The sequence below is a fragment of the Armigeres subalbatus genome, unplaced genomic scaffold (assembly GCF_024139115.2).
Source record: "Armigeres subalbatus isolate Guangzhou_Male unplaced genomic scaffold, GZ_Asu_2 Contig857, whole genome shotgun sequence".
Classification (NCBI taxonomy): Eukaryota; Metazoa; Arthropoda; class Insecta; order Diptera; family Culicidae; genus Armigeres; species Armigeres subalbatus.
Window position 1 is genome coordinate 1,021,902 of NW_026943653.1, and position 14,999 is coordinate 1,036,900.

At 37.8% G+C, this 14,999-nt stretch overlaps 1 protein-coding gene and 1 long non-coding RNA gene across 6 annotated transcripts in view; one reads left to right on the plus strand and one right to left on the minus strand.

Moving 5' to 3' along the window:
* Nucleotides 1–14,999, minus strand: part of LOC134204733 (calbindin-32) — a 277,167-nt gene that overhangs the window by 96,136 nt on the left and 166,032 nt on the right. The window lies entirely within an intron of this gene.
* Nucleotides 11,101–11,714, plus strand: LOC134204734 (uncharacterized). The gene is made up of 3 exons (XR_009977948.1): nt 11,101–11,252; nt 11,311–11,389; nt 11,452–11,714. It is a non-coding gene; the product is annotated as an uncharacterized LOC134204734 (long non-coding RNA).

Sequence of the window (14,999 nt, forward strand, 5' to 3'; positions counted from 1 at the left end):
GAGTCCTCGATCCATTTAGAAACCTCCCTCTGCTGCTGTTTGATAGTCCGAGCTGCAAGTCACATGATGTGCGTTGAAATTAGCCTCGTCATCCAGGTCGTCCAACATCGAGAAACATTTTGACAGTTCGTCCCGAAGAGCGCTGTTTGATGTCCTTGGCGGAGGCAAATACACCGAACAGACGTTTACTGCATCGAAGCCTCTCACTATTCTGAATCCTATGACTTCTAGTTGTTCGAAAACATGGTTACTAGGGTGGTTCAAAAAATCGATTTTGCTCCACAGTGCTTATTTGATTCTTTACCATGTTCTGAGTGTCCTCTGAAAATTTGAGCTCATTTGGTTTAAAACTTATTTAGCACAAGCCGTTTCAAGTTTGCACGTAAATTAGTATGGGGAAATTTATTTTTTTCATTATACTGTTAATGACGTTCCCCCATTAAGCGCAGGTTAAAAGAAAACCTACATAGCTAAAAGGAATACTCAACAGCTTTCACTCAGTGAAAATCGCTTGTTGATTAATCGCCCCAATAATTAGTAATCGAATTTAATCTATACCCTAGTTTTCTGGAGCTAATTGCATAACTCACCAACAGGCAACATTGCTGGTCGTGGCGCGAAAGATAGCACACACAAATTCAGGCTACTACGTTGCACTGCACATTTCAGTGATGCCCTCAAAGAAGTTTAACGATCATGACTAAAGATTCGCAACCTGTTATAAAATCGATTACTAATTATTGGGGTGATTAATCAACATGCGATTTTCTTTGGGTGAAAGCTGTTGAGTATTCCTTTTAGCTATGTAGGTTTTCTTTTAACCTGCGCTTAATGGGGGAACGTCATTAACAGTATAATGAAAAAATAAATTTCCCCATACTAATTTGCATCCAAACTTGAAACGGCTTGTGCTAAATCAGTTTTAACCCAAATGAGCTCAAATTTTCAGAGGACACTCAGAACATGGTAAAGAATCAAATAAGCACTGTGGAGCAAAATCGATTTTTTGAACCACCCTAATGGTTATCTTATACTTTGTATATTATGTTGGCTTATCCTGGATGTCCGTTGTCGTAATTTTTCCTTCAAGTACTTTTTCGAGCTCCATGCCAACCTTCCTTGATGAGTAGTTGGTCAGTTTCAACCTATGATCGATCTAGCTGTAATCTCTCCTCCAGTTATTCCCGCAAAGCCTGTATTGCAGTTAGTGATGAACTCTTCAATATGTTGAAAGGTCACGCAAATAAAGAATAATCCACTGCTTGAGTAGTTTCCAACCCCACCTGCACTAAATCCAAATATTTTGACTCATCCAGCAGTCTTTCGTTCCGATTTTGCGTTCTCGAATAGTCCTTGTCTGCTTTGGCGTTGAACACTCGTTCTCGCTGCATTTTTCAGATGATATTCATTCTCTTTTCCCGTTCCGGACAGCTCCTAATGTTGGCTTCGTGATCTAGCTGGCAGTTGATACAGTGCTTTGGTCCATTGTACCCGTCTGCTTGTTCATCCCATGTAACTTTTTAAGTTTTATAACGCTCTTGAAGACCATAATTAACTCTATAAGAGTGTTATAAAACCAATATATTACAAAAATGTTACTAGGGATGTCTTTTTCCAGACATCACTGTGCTTATCTTTGTGTGCCCGAATCTCCAGCACGATACACACTATTTTACCGGAAAAACATATAGCTCGGCTCGGAAGTTCACCGTAAAAATCTGTACCGATCTGGGAACATATTTCCCTTCTACCGTTACCTTCCATTTTTTTGTTTTTTTTCCAAGTCACCCGCTTTGTTTCCCCTCTTTATTCTCTCCACTTTCATCACCCGAGCGCTGGAAGTAATACTCGTATTGATTTTTTTCCTCCGTAAAATCCAGTGGTACATTCAGGACGAAAAGTATGGTCTCCCTATGCATTTTTGGAACTTACAGCTCCAGGTTCTTCGGTGTCAGGTTAAGGGCGATATCCAAAACCAGCTTGAAACGGAACTTCTCGATTTTTTGGATTTTCTTACACTTCTTGAAGCCTTCATCAAACAGCATTTCCCAATTGCGACTGGGTAATTTGGAGTAGGTTTGTCGAAATTGACAGGTTCTAGATAAATCACATCTGTCGGGGTGATGATGGATTTGGCCAATGAATTGGGTTTTCCTGATGCTTCCTGCCGTCTTCCTTCTACTCCTTTTCCGATTTTGGATATGGTCCTCATCCCTTAATCCAGAGGTGCAGTCACGTTCCGAGACGTGGGTAGGACAAACACTGGATGATCAAATCTATAGAATACTTTTATGGAAATTGGGTGACTTTCCGGAGATGATTATTCGGCGGATGATGCGCTTGTATTGCGCTTTGACCCGGTTGAGACAAGCGCGATCTTCTATGGCTTGCAGTAGCCATCGGGAAAGTAAGTGCAGTGTGTGTGTTATTCGTCGCGAGCCGGAGAAAAAAAATATCTTTTTGATATGCTGCGGATAATGCGCTTTGATCCGGTCGAGACAAGTGCGCTCTTCTATAGCTTGTAGTAGTTATCGTGCAAGTATACTGAGTGCTGCACGTCGATTCGGTCGCCCAAAACGCGATTCTTCACAGTTTGCATATGCCTCCCGGAATGCATAATTTAACTTGTTTTTTCATCGCGAGACAGCAAAGATAATAAGTTGGTGTTTGGAGGATTGTGTGTTGGAATTGCGGGACGTTTCGGTCGTACAAAGCGCGATCCTCCTCAGTTTTCATATGCCACTGAGTGTGTTTTTTTCTCGTCGCGAGACAGCAAAACTAACTAAAACGATATCCTATCCCAAGACAATCGTGGAGATGCAGAAGTATACTCGGTCTCTAGTAGCAACGAGAGTCTGACTAACAATCCTTCCCTTCCTATATGACCGTAAGGACGTGGCCGGCGCCGCTATTGACTTAAAATATTTGAGCTCCCGAAACGTGCACATTGAGAATGGGTAGCTAATCCCAAGTACAATTTCGCAAGTTCTAGTCAATCACGGAGTAGCAACTACGAATTGTGCGGTCATAATGCTCATGCCCATGCTCATTGGGTGACTTTCCGGAGATCCTCTCGGATTTCAAGAATTTTTTTCAGACATCCTCAGATAAGTTAAAAAACTCCCTATGAGTATTAGGACAATCATGTCTTCAATTTTTTTTTACTAATTTCCAGAAGTGATTATGGAGATTGAATGATTTCAAATAATTATCACTAACTTCTAGGAATTCGAACCTTTAGAAATGTTCAGAAATTTCACTACGATCTACCAGTAAAGCTTATGATCGTCCAAGAATCTGAAGAAGGGTGTTCACCTCTATTTACGGGTTTTCAGAAACCTCAAGAACAATGTTACTCCGAATTTCAGACTTTTTTTCTTTCTAGCTTCTAAAATTTCATGCAAACGTAGGTATGTTTGTGATTCTTTGCCTAGATTCTCAACTTTTGTAGATGAGCTCAGCACTACCGTTTCTGCTTTATAGACAGGAGGTCTGGCATAGACTACATCACTTTTCTAAGTGAATCCTTGATCTATATTTCTGTTCATCTACCTTACCGAGTGACGAAATCTTCTTTCCATGGATGGGTACTAAAATGAAGAATCGATATTCGGTTTTCTTTCAGGAAACGATGGAGTTAATCATACTGAACGCGTCAGTTTTTCTTCCGACTCACAAGTCGAACATTGTTCAAATTGAAATTTAAAAATAGATGGAAAATGTTTTCTCGACATTTTCGGTCTTGTTTGACGTACGGAATAATATGATTCAAACGCACTAGCAAAACACCGCAGGTCACTTGACTCAACCTTTTACAGTTAATATGGGGATGTAGAGGTTTTCTCGGTCTCTATTAGCAACAATAACTACACACTAATATTTCTTTCCCAACTGACTGGATCAGTAGGTAGGGTAAAAGACCCAATAGTGGAGGAACTAAGCATGTTCTATCACTATTTGTTGGTTCACACCAAGTCCATACTTCATTCCACTTACCTCGAGTGTGCATATGAAAGGTTATTCATTATATTTCATCCAAAAACTGAGCTAATTGCAGCAACACCCATCATTGTTTCCTAAAATGGTACCTCCAATTATTGGTGCAGTGTTCCAATAGTTGCGGTAATTTTTAATTCGGGTTCCTTTAGTTGCGAATCTCATTGTTTTCATATGGGACTCGCAACTATGGGAACACTACCGCAACTATTGGTGCAAGGCTGAGAAAAATTTAAGGTATTTAAATGATACTTTACCGATTTTACGGGAAATTCATAACTGTTATCTGTTATTTCGTCTATTGACATGTCAACAAATTTGTAGACTAGATGGGTTGCTGCGTTCGAGACGTAAATTTTGTAAAAATAGAACTACCGCAACTATAGGAACACCCACGACCATTGGAACTTTTACCCTAGTAAATACCAACCATTCATTCATTTGTATTGTAGCGCAATTTACACCAGTTCTTCTAACCAGTCGGAGAAGCAACCATTGACAAATACAGTCAGTCAGATAAGTTAAGCTAAGCTATATTCTTGTTAAGATATTGATATTCAGCTTTTGATTAACTCACAGTCAGCCTGTCATTTCTGTTAAAATTTCAGAAATTCTCTGAGCCTTCCTGAACTAGCAGAAATATTTACGTACTTCCAGAAAGTTTTCGACAATTTCATGGAAGAAACTATTAGAAACTTCAAGACTTCTTGGAAAATCTCAATACATCATTGAACACTTTTGGTATGAAAAGAATTTCTTATAGACTCTGAGAAGCCTCTAGATTTTCTCTTTACAATCCCTGGAAACCTCCACGATTGTCATTTTAGCCTCTGATGAACTTTGAAACGTTGTTATGATATATTTATAGATCTAGAAATTGAAATAGTATTGATAGTATTAAATTTTTTAGTTCTCCATATGGTATGTTCTTACCATAATCATAGGTAGGACAATACTTCGACTGTCCTACCCAGGTATTTTTATGCGTAGGACATGTCCTACTTGTCCCACCCACTCTCGGCGCCACTGCAATCCAATTGGCTATCTTGCGGATTTCTTTCTTTTCTCCACAGTGTTTTCTTTCTTATCAACAATGTCACTGTTCTTTTCCTTGTTTTTTTTTTCACTGTTTTTTTTTCATTTCACTTGAGGTTAGATTTTCTTTTCAGTTTATCGCCGCTGGCAGATTTATTTTCCCGGCCACTTTTAACACGATGATATTTTATTCGCGACCGCAAATGCGAACGTTTTCCGGTAATCCGACGAAATTAATTTTTTTTTCACTCGATTTTTTTTTCAATTTTCAACGGTTCTCAAAAATGTGGAGCTTCACTTTTCACTCGCTTGATAGAGAAGGTGATTAAACGTCAGCAAGCTCTATACTGGTGTTAAGTGTCACAAATATACAACAAACAATGGAACTAAAGACACTATACACAAATACAAGAAATGTTCCAATTGGAATTCCAGAGTTACTGTCAGTGTCATTCGGATCGAGCGAGAGGTCTGTCAATGTCATTCCCAAAAATTTTGCGTAACATTTGGTAAGGGCTATTTCTATTTCTACAAATACACATATTTGAATTATTTTGTTATTTTTTTCATCCTTTTGGGCTAATCAACCCCAACAAATAGGGGGAAAGACGGCTTTGGCAGGTTTTGTTCTATTATTGTCAGGGGGGTTTTTGTCGGCCAAATTTTATGAAATTTGGTCACAATATTCTTTGATATGCAAAGAATGTTTAGGCCAAATTTGAGCATAATCAGTCATAAAAAAAACCCTGACAATAATAGAGCAAAACCTGCCAAAGCCGTCAGCCCTCTAGTTGAAAAAAAACTTTACTTGTTTGTAGTGAATTCACAACCCGATTCAGGTTGGTGAATGCGACACAAATTCAATATTTAAAAAAAAAAATGAGAATCTTATAGACCAATTTGAAAAGATTTTTCACCATCTGCAGCGTTGCGCATCCGGGATCCGTTTTCGATAGTTTTTCTTCGAAATAATTACATTTAAAATTCGAATGTTCAAAGGTAGTTGTTCAAGCACTCGCCGTTCGTGTACGGCTACTATTCCTCTCGTTTGTTCCTGATCGCTCCTCCGCAATGTCTAATTTCTTCTTCCACTAATCAAGCCACTTTCTTCCGAAAATTGGGTCAATTTGTCACTGTGAATCGCTTCCTGATGATATTCACTTCACTCCCGTGCGCGCATAATTAATTTTGGAACTGTTTCGGACCTTATCTAGTGATAATTCGCAGTTTGCCCTTTCGTCGACTGAAACTCGCGACGGACGATTTGTATCTATCTTTATTTACGTTTTGCAATCTAACACATACAACAAATCCCTAATATTATACTACATTCATGTTTGGTTTATGATGTTGCGCACAGTGGGTGCGTGTGTGGAATAATAAGGTAAGTATTATTTTAGTGTTTTTTGTGTATTGCGTGTTGTGAAGTGTAAGTTATGTTTCTATTTACAGGTTTGTGTACTCATTATTTACAATATTTACATTTATAACAATTTTCATTTTACAAGCAAAAACAAATAATTTAGTATTAAACAGTAGTAATATTAACACTGCCTGGCGGTAAAATGAACATTGCTTTCGAAACCATTTTAAAACACATAAGGCCGAAACAAATATTTAAAACCAATTTTGTATCCCCCCTCTTCGGATTTTTTTTTTGCCAAAAAATAATATTTTGAGTGCAACTGGTTTCATTCGAAGGAGCAAATATCTTAATTGGACACTATTGTTTTTGTTTTTCAATAAATCAAGCAGTTTGGATTACCACCATCGGGGGTGACAATGGGTCTGGGGGTGAGAATGGGTCATCGCTCTCACCGACAGCCTGTAGGTCGTAGAGCAAAATTGTTCAAAAAGGTCTCTTATATTTTAGTCTTCTTGCCCTCAGATACATTCAATCTATTCTACAAGCATTCTAAGCAGTTGAAACCCATTCTCACCCCCATTTGACCCATTGTCACCCCCGACGAAGGTATATTTTTACCTTCGTCGGGGGTGACAATGGGTCAAATGGGGTATATTTTTACTTTTCAATCAACAAAAACGGGGCCCTCCTTAGCCGTGCGGTAAGACGCGCGGCTACAAAGCAAGACCATGCTGAGGGTGGCTGGATTCGATTCCCGGTGCCGGTTTAAACAATTTTCGGATTGGAAATTGTCTCGACTTCCCTGGGCATAAAAGTATCATCGTGTTAGCCTCATGATATACGAATGCAAGAATGGTAACCTGGCTTAGAAACCTCGCAGTTAATAACTGTGGAAGTGCTTAATTAACACTAAGCTGCGAGGCGGCTCTGTCCCAGTGTGTGGGGATGTAATGCCAACAAGAAGAAGAATCAACACAAACACTGTTTATCTTCACAAAAGTTATTTAGTTACCAGATAAAGATTGTCGCTTCGGTACCCATTGTTCTGCTGTCCGAAACATGTGTGGTACCGAACTGTCAAATCGTATGTATTTTTCCTTCATTAACATTTAGATCCCCTGTCCTCGCCAGCAAAAGATGTTCCGGACAGCGACGACAGCGACAATGTTTATCTGGTAACTAAAATATCTTTTACCTTCACACATTGAATCATTAATCATTTTAGCCGTGACGCAACCCATCACTCTCATAATTGAGTAATATTTAAGCAGCGTGGAAGAATTGCATCAAATATTTTAACCGCCAACATGTAGCCAATAAGCACTGCATTTACAACATTAATTCGAATTCAACATGTTGAATCGAGAAAGGCATAATCACCACTTGGGGATAAATTTGGTTTTTTATTATCCCCCCTTGACCTTTCGTAGACCAGTAGGACAGAATGTGGGTTAAATAGTTGTAACAGCCTAATTTTCAATTTTTTGCCTTTCTCGTATACTAAGTATACGTAAGGGCTATATGATCGCTCCAAAACCAAACTTTTTATAGAAGGCCCGGAGACCCATAGTGTTATATACCGATCGACTCAGCTCGACAAATTGAGGTGATGTCTGTGTGTGTGTATGTCTGTGCGCACCAACCCAAAAAAAGTGTCACTCATTTTCAGGTACTTGTTTCCTATTGAAAATTGGCCAGATCGGACTATGGGCTCGGAAATTATGGCCAAAATGCCACTTTTTTTAATAGAAAAATTGAATAAAAAATGTCACTCATTTTTCAGGCACTTATCCTTAACCAATTTACTCGCAACAAATTGCATTCGACGCAGAATACTCCCATTGTTTTCTATTGAAAATTGGCCAGATCGGACTATGGGCTCAAGAGTAATGGCCAAAACACTATTTTTATAATGCACGAGAAAGGCACCATCACTGCTAGAGGGATTAATCAGGGTTTTTTAACTGTAGCACCGTAAATCCGATCACTAAAGATTAAAAAAAGTAATTGAAAAACCTTGTATACCTATCTTTTAAAGCTTTTGATTATCAAACTAATAAAAAGAAGAAAACCCTGATTCATTCACCTAGCGGTGTTTGTGCCTTTCTCGTGCATAATATATACTAAAAAGACTTGAGTGAGATTTTTAGCGTGTTTTTTGTATAGAAATAGTATTTTGACCATAACTTTTGATCCCATAGTCCAACCTGGCCAATATACAACAGGAAGCAATTGAACGGGATTTCCCGTCGAATGCAACTTGTAGCAAACAAATCGGATCAAGATTAGTGCCTAAAAGATGAGTGAGTTTTCTTTTGCGCACATATATACACACAAGCACACACATTAGGGTGGTTCAAAAAATCGATTTTGCTCCACAGTGCTCATTTGATTCTTTACCATGTTCTGAGTGTCCTCTGAAAATTTGAGCTCATTTGGATTGAAACTGATTTAGCACAAGCCGTTGCAAGTTTGCATGCAAATTAGTATGCGGAAAATTATTTTTTCAATATACTGTTAATGACGCTTCCCCATCAAGCGCATGTTAAAAGAAAACCTACATAGCTAAAAGGAATACTCAACAGCTTTCACTCAGTGAAAACCGCGTCTTAATTAATCGTTCCAATAATTAGTAATCGAATTTAATCTATACCATGGTTTTCTGGAGCTAATTGCATAACTCATCAACAGGCAACATTGCTGCTCGTGGCGCGAAAGATAGCACACACAAATTCAGGCTACTACGTTGCACTGCACATTTCAGTGATGCCCTCAAAGAAGTTTAAAGATCATGACTAAAGATTCGCAACCTGTCTTAAAATCGATTACTAATTATTGGAACGATTAATCAACATGCGGTTTTCGTTGGGTGAAAGCTGTTGAGTATCCCTTTTAGCTATGTAGGTTTTCTTATAATCTGCGCTTAATGGGGAAACATCATTAACAGTATAATGAAAAAATAAATTTCCCCATACTAATTTGCATGCAAACTTGAAACGGCTTGTGCTAAATCAGTTTTAATCCAAATGAGCTCAAATTTTCAGAACATGGTAAAGAATCAGAGCACTGTGGAGCAAAATCGATTTTTTGAACCACCCTAACACACATACAGACTAGGGTGGACCACACTTATATGAAAAAATTCAAAATCTTTTTTTTACCCCAAAATTTTTTAGACGTGTACTGTCGTTATACGCATAACTGTCCCATTACATAGGAAATCCCAGCAAACATGGGACAAATATGCGTATGATAGGTATACACCCTGAAAATGAAGATTTTTGATCCCAGAAGCAACTGTAAAAATTTCAGCCAGATCCCAAGTGGATGCTCAACGAGCGTGAAGTTTATATGGGGAAATCGACTCAATATATGGGAAAATGCATACTTTACGCTTTTTTATCTCTAGGTGGCGCTGTAGTCATTTAATCCCGCTCATTAGTGACATTTATAATCTTTACCTTATTGTGAAGCCACCTTCAGCATAGTCTTGCTTGGCGTTCACGTTCTTTTAAAGAAGACGTTATTAACTCATTTCGCTATATACCGGGTAGACGCATCCATTTAAAGGAAGCTTTCTTTTAAAGAAGGAATTATCAACTTCTTTCGCCTCATACCAGGCAGACGAATACATTCGAAGAAAGCCATGTACCAGGCAGACGCGTTATCAACTGCTTTCCGCTTTACACCAGGCAGACCCATCCATTCAAAGAAGGCGTTACCCTTTCCTTCGCCTTATACCTGTCAGACGCGTTATTTTAAAGAAGGCATTAGCAACTCCTTTCACCTCATACTGGGAAGACGCATCCATTTAACCTTCCGCAACTCGCTTCAACTTTCACAATATCGGAGATGAGCCAGCCTCGGGCTGAAAGTCTCTTTAATAAAGACACAAAAAAAAAAAAAACTTTCACAACACGAGAACTCGCGTGTTGTAAAAAGTACAACAGTCCGAAAATCCATTATATTGAAGCCAAATAAAACGATATCAACGTGATTTTTTCGAGAAAATAATAAAGTAGATTCCCCTCTCATTGAGGACATTTTTTAAAACTAACTGATCTTCTGGAGCAGCCTCCGAAAGAACCGGAACCAACGGAACACCGGTGAAAATACACAGGATTTTGTTTTTACACGATTTTTTTTCGCTCGTATTTTTGATCGTGTGACTTCAATTTGCCATCAAACTTTTCGCAACATGTTTCAAAAAATCCAGAATAAATCAAAGAAAAATCACATGATAATTAATATACGTTAAACATTTAGGATGAGTGGAAAATTGAGAAAATGTAAATCGTGTAAAAACAAAATCCAGTGTAGTCAATTTTCTCAATAAATGGCGCGATGTTTCTTATAATAATTCTTAAAACCCGTGGTAAAAAAAAATCTAAATCCATCTTAAATCCCATGCGGCCCTATGAGTCAAGAAAAAAAATTAGGTTTTAGGAAGTTTCCGTCTTCTGCAAAGTTGTTCGATGATTGGAAACCAATATGTTGAGAAACTGTTTAGTTCAGAATTCAGCCGTAAAGCGGCGCTAGTGTATATGAGGTATTAGTTTGTGTTGGCCTAAGCCAGCGCGCGCATCTATCATCATAGTATCTGCATCGTTCGCAACCCTGCGATCGAGAAGACATTACGTATGACGTGAAATGAAATGACAGGTATATGACCTGGTATTGGGTGAGTAGACAGAAAACAGATAGAAAACGACGAACAAATAGAAAGGTAGACAAAACGTTGCACTCTGAGCTTTGTATTTGCTTAGACTAAATAGATAAATCTAGCTTAATTCTAGTTTTATTAGTTGCTAGTGGGTATAATTAGTTGCTTGTGTACAACATTGTTTCGCAACCGGTAAGCCTAATTTACTTAAATATCACTTAAAAGTACTTAGAAACTATTCTTACACTAGGTAACCTAAACTTATTCCGCAACCTATTGTCCACTCGCCATACATGCTACTCTATGAACTAGGTGAGGTGAAGTAATCGGTAAGAGTAAAGCTAAAGTAAAATGAATTCCAAACCAAACTAACTTAAAATCAACCTAATAGGACTTACGACTACCGTTTATTTACTTGAACTGTGTTAAACTACGTGGAATTGTACAAAGGGAACTAAACGTAAGTTTTTATAAACTATATGTACATTTAGGCATTAAAATTAATCGAGAACGATGCTCTATACATGTATATGTTCACGAAATAATAATTATTCAGAATCAAGGCAACTTAAATCTATACGATTGCCAGAATTACTTTATGAAACCTATTTGAATTTAACTGAATATGTTATGTTTATGTGACAGGAAATTATATTCTCGCTATCACCGGATTATACGTGTTTCATTTCGCTTCCGGTCGAGAATCATAAGATCGGAAACATCCCGTTGAAACTATACTTCAACATTATATAATTTCGTTTATGGTGGAAATACCAGTTCACGAGAATGTCAAGTCGTTCAAAATCTGATGGTAAAAGTGGAAAAACAAGTGGCAAAGGTGATCGGCAAAAGGCCAAAAATGATGTGGTTGATGAAGTGATTGGTGGTAAGGAAAGTGAAGTGGTGGTGGATGAATCAGAGAAGACCATCGATGGACAAAGCTGCAAGTGCTGTGGAAGGCCTGATACAAATGAAATGGTGCAGTGCGACAAGTGCGATGGATGGCATCACTACGAATGCGTTGGAGTTAGTGAGGAAGTCGTCGACCAAAGCTGGAGTTGTGCCAACTGCAAGACTGCAACATGGAACCAGCGAACAACGTCAACATCCAACAGGGATCTAGCGTCGAAGTGTACCAGCAACGAGCACTCACCCAAAAGTGTTTCATCCAAAAGGAATGTTTCTCTAGCTGCAGCGATTATACCATTAAGCGGAAATCCGGAACTGATAAAGCCATCAGATCCTGCCGGAACTCACACTATGAATGAATGGAGTCAATCACGTCAAACGGATGGAGCAATACCGCAGAAGAGCAGAGGGACAGGAAGGAAGTTATTTGTTCCATCGCTGGAAGGTTTACCAGTTAGTCAACTGGATGAAGCATCGGAAGTCTCATGTTCGTCATCACAGAAGTCTGCTAGAAACCGTGCAAAATTGAAGTTACAGCGTCTGGAGGAAGAAATGGCTTTCGAAGAGCAGCAAGCAGAAAGACGTCGGATAGCTGAACAGCAAGAAGCGGAGAAACATACCCGACCAGTAGATAGTAACAGATTTATATCAGACCTTGTTATTCTGTTACAGCAGTTTTCCATAACAGCGGTTGTTATAAAACATGTACCATTAGTAGTTAAAATAACAAAAATTCTAACAAAATCTCTTCTAGTTTTAACAAAAATATTACTAAATGTGTTATTTATTGAACAAAAATATAACTCGTTGTGTTACATAAATAGAGGTGAAAATCGCTTATACTATAACAAATTATGTTCTTGGAAAGATTATGATTATCCATAATGTAGGCAATTAAATTTGTCCAGCTGGTTCAACTTTGAATGTAGGTTCAAGATATACTGTAGGTAGTACCTTTGTTTTCCAATCCACATCTACCAAAAATGTAGGAATTTTTTTTTCGGTAGAAATAAACATAACACATTATGTTAGAATCATGTTATGACGATCATGAAATTTTCTTTTCTCCATCTTTGGCAGAGAATTTATAACAAAGTTATTGCAAGTTTTGTTATTTGTAACACATATTGATATAATTGTGATAAAATTTTGTTATGACTAACTGGTCGGGTAGAGTATTCATCGAGAAGAAGTACAGAATCCTAGCAGAGCTAGCTAGCGAAAGAGGATCTAGTCGAGTTTCCGGTAGTGACTACTCTCGGAATCGTGTAGCGGATTGGATAGAGAAGGACTGTCATTCGGATGCGGCGCCACAATCCCATGCAGGGTTGCCACATATACAGATTTTTCTGTATTTTACAGATTTTTGACGTAAACCTGTGACCAAGAATCTGTATATACAGATTTACAGATTTTTGGAGAATTTACAGATTTTACAGATTTCTTGAGGATTTCAGTACGAAAAATTATTGTATATTATTTATATGCTTCTCTAAAATAATCTTATTAAAAACCATTCTGAGATTAACTAAATCTCAATTCGAAAATACAGAACATATGGTCTGTTGTAGGTTTTGTTTCTTTATTGGCAATTTATACTGATCATTTTTTTGAAATTTGATCAGATTATGTTCCAAATAATGTTCAGATTATATTTTAACACATGTGGTCTCAAAAGACGCTCTATGAATAATACCTAATAATGAGGTCTAATCATTATTTATCATATCTGAATTGTTTTGAAATAGTTGATCAGTACTTCTTTTCAGTGTGGTCAAATATTAGTCTAATAAAGTTGTTGTGTAATTGGCTATGATGGATCCTTGACACATGAATATCGTTAATTATAAATTTAAAACCTTGAGAAACCTTGTATTCCTTTGTTTCTAATTCTTGGAAAGAAATGTGCAAACAATTTGTTAAATATTTACATGTCTGTCTTGTACTTCCGCATAGTATTTCCAGACTTTATCTTTTCAAGAATTTTAACCTTGCTAAGAACGATTTTTATTTGGTTTAGTTGGATACAGATTTGCAATACAGATTTTTTGACTTGGGATACAGATATAAAGATTTTCTGGGGCAAAAATACAGATTTAAATGTGGCAACCCTGATCCCATGGACAACCAGCACAGCAGGGGCTAGGTCAAGAAGATCTGCTACCAGCGCAGCAGGAGTTCGGACAACGTCAACAAAAATCCGTCAGAATGTCGAAGTACTTCAATCCCAACATCCAACCTCAATCGACTCGAATCCAAACTGGCCAGCTTGGGGTGCCGGGTCGGGTTCCTCGATCCCTGGTGAATTCAACGCTCCTAGAACATCCGACGGAAGCAGAGCAACCAGACGAACACGATCCATTCCAACTCTCGCGCTCCCAAATCGCAGCAAGGCAAGCAGTGTCGAAAGATTTGCCAACATTTGCCGGTAACCCGGAGGAATGGCCAATTTTCTTTTCTATGTACAATAGTACAACCGCAATGTGTGGATTCACTGAAGAAGAAAATCTTGTGCGGTTGCAAAGAAGCTTAAAAGGGAAAGCTTACGAATCGGTTAAATGCAGGTTGATGCATCCAGGGTTGCCACATATACAGATTTTTCTGTATTTTACAGATTTTTGACGTAAAGCTGTGACCAAGAATCTGTATATACAGATTTACAGATTTTTGGAGAATTTACAGATTTTACAGATTTCTTGAGGATTTCAGTACGAAAAATTATTGTATATTATTTATATGCTTCTCTAAAATAATCTTATTAAAAACCATTCTGAGATTAACTAAATCTCAATTCGAAAATACAGAACATATGGTCTGTTGTAGGTTTTGTTTCTTTATTGGCAATTTATGCTGATCAATTCTCGGATCAATTATTTTGAAATTTGATCAAATTATGTTCCAAATAATGTTCAGATTATATTTTAACAAATGTGGTCTCAAAAAACGCTCTATTAATAATACCTAATAATGAGGTCTAATCATTATTTATCATATCTGAATTGTTTTGAAATAGTAGATCAGTACTTCTTT